Source organism: Limulus polyphemus, unplaced genomic scaffold (genome assembly GCF_000517525.1).
Source record: "Limulus polyphemus unplaced genomic scaffold, Limulus_polyphemus-2.1.2 Scaffold1970, whole genome shotgun sequence".
NCBI classification, from domain to species: domain Eukaryota; kingdom Metazoa; phylum Arthropoda; class Merostomata; order Xiphosura; family Limulidae; genus Limulus; species Limulus polyphemus.
Genome location: NW_013667580.1, coordinates 29,918 through 32,573, shown reverse-complemented (window position 1 = coordinate 32,573; position 2,656 = coordinate 29,918). Strand labels below are relative to the sequence as shown.

Here is a 2,656-nt window from a genome sequence, read left to right as displayed (position 1 = left end):
GAAATTTACCAAAAAAAAAAAAAATAGGAGTTTAATTAATAATACCGCTTTAAATTTACAACATTAGGTAAAATAGAACAAATTCAAATTTTTCTCATCTTCAAGTTTGGTAATCTCAAGTTAGTGAGATCCTTGAATGACAAATTTAAAAACCGTGTCACACGACCCAGTTTTGAGTCACGGGACGTTTTTCGCTCTTCACACCCAAATTAAAAAAAAATATTATTGTAGCATTTTCAAATTGCTCTCCCCCAATATATTCAAATTTCTCCCCTGTGGGGCGTGCGCTCCACGTTCAGAATCACTGCTCTAGGTAGTGCTATCCAGGATATCGTCATTCGATCGGTTAATTTTTTACGTCCCTGAAGATGTAAATCTATATAAATATTATAGTACGGTCTGTTGTACGTCCATGTAACTACTTCGCAGGGTGTGGATAGATCTTCACCACAATTGGTATGGAGGTTCATTAGGTCCATGCAGGGGTACATACAAATTTTCAGTTTTGTGTTTTGCGGTTTTTATGGGCGTTTTTGCCACTACTCCCATCAGAAATGAGTTTAAAGCAGATGGAACTGTTCAAAATGTCCATAAAGAACGTTCCGCGGTCGTCCACCAGTCATACAAGAGAAGCAGGGCTGCTGGAAAGTCTCCACCGATCTCCAAGAAAATCTGTTTGGCAAGCGGCCCGTGAGACAGGAATCTCAAAATCGACCATCCACCGCACCTTGAAGCGCGTTCATTGGGAAAGTTTGATTCCGGCATTAGTCCACGCCCTCAACGAATATGATCCTGACCGGAGAGTTGAACTTTGTGAGTGGTACCTAGCAAAATGTGCAGAGGATGCACAGGTTCCAAACAAGATTGTCTGGAGCGATAAGGCCACATTTACGTTAAATGGCTCAGTTAATCGCCACAATTGCACCTACTGGGCACTTTTGAACCCGCATGTTACGATTGAACACCATGTAAACTTACCATGGGTGACAGTGTGGTGTGGATTATCAGCGTTGGGCGTAATTGGACCCTTTTTTTTTCGAAAACAGTCACTGGTGCTGTTTATCTGAACTTGCTGCAAAATCCTAATAATTAAACATTAAAAAACCATGAAATACATGAACAAATTAACATCTTTGTAAAGGTTAGATGCAAAACAAGAGGTATAGTATACATCATTCTTGACAAAATTCATCTGCTAAAACACAGATGCTACTTTTTTCCGTGTATTTTGTGGATGGAGAAGAAGCAGATTTGTTAGTATTTTGTACCTTAGAAAAAGCTTTTTTTTTTCAAAAGTTCCACGCTCCTGTAAAAACCACTTCAGCTCATGCAAACGAAAAATGAAAGCTTTGCCTATTTGTCTGCTGTAAAACGCAAAGCTATACAATGGGCTGTCTGTGTTGTGCCCACCAACTCAGAAATGAAAATCAAACAATACATCAAGTCTTTTGGTAAAAAAATCTCAAGTCTAACAATACCCGGTATCTTTCCTAAATATAACAATACTACAATAATTTCTGTGAAAAATATAACAATACTACAATAATTTCTGTGAAAAATATACCTGGTTAAGATGCAATACTCATGTTATAGCTTGTGTCAAAAGAAATAATTTTAATTAAAACTTAAAGAAGTTTCAGTAAATTAGTGATATGGTTATTTGCTGAATTGTTCACAAAGCCACTCAAGCATTATCTGCACTTGCCATCCTTAATTTTGAAATTATATTGATAGGTATCAATACTAAAATTACCAATCTCTGCTTACTCGTTTAAGTAAATCAATACTAAAATTATCAATCTCTGCTTACTCCATTTAAGTAAATCAATACTAAAATTATCAATCTCTGCTTACTCCGTTTAAGTAAATCAATACTAAAATTACCAATCTCTGCTTACTCCATTTAAGTAAACCAATACTAAAATTATCAATCTCTGCTTACTCCGTTTAAGTAAATCAATACTAAAATTACCAATCTCTGCTTACTCCATTTAAGTAAATCAATACTAAAATTATCAATCTCTGCTTACTCCATTTAAGTAAATCAATACTAAAATTATCAATCTCTGCTTACTCCATTTAAGTAAATCAATACTAAAATTATCAATCTCTGCTTACTCCGTTTTAGTAAACGCTAATTTCAGTACAGAAGGATTTTTCACATTCTACAAAAGCGTTTTGTTTTCATAAATTCATACAAAGAAACCATGACAATTGAGCTCCTATGACGAAAATGTCTTCAAAACACCTGTTAAAAAAAAGTAACAAGTTACTGTACTGAGATTCATAATATCATTCAAACTATATAAAACAAATACGTGTTTGTCTGCAAAATCACAGATCAAAACATTAGTAATAACAAGACATTATTATTACTATTTTCGCCGTGCTAGCGTACTATTTTATAATTATTTACGATGTAAAAAAATGGCTTTTTTATATTATGTGAACTAATCAGCTGAGCTTGTGAAACAACATGAAAAATTTCCTTCCAAAACGCTTCGTACGGTGGTGAAACGTTATACTAACATACAGCTCAGTTGTTACAACGTCTTAACATAGTTTAACTGTGATATTTAACAAACATCATTTCATACAGAGAACACATTTCAAGTATAAGATTATGATCCAACTAATGGAACTGAGAAACGAGGGG

At 34.5% G+C, this 2,656-nt stretch overlaps 1 protein-coding gene across 2 annotated transcripts in view; it reads right to left on the bottom strand.

Moving 5' to 3' along the window:
- LOC106465520 (protein neuralized-like) overlaps nt 1–2,656 on the bottom strand; it is a 61,863-nt gene that overhangs the window by 32,036 nt on the left and 27,171 nt on the right. The gene's annotated exons all lie outside the window — the stretch shown is intronic.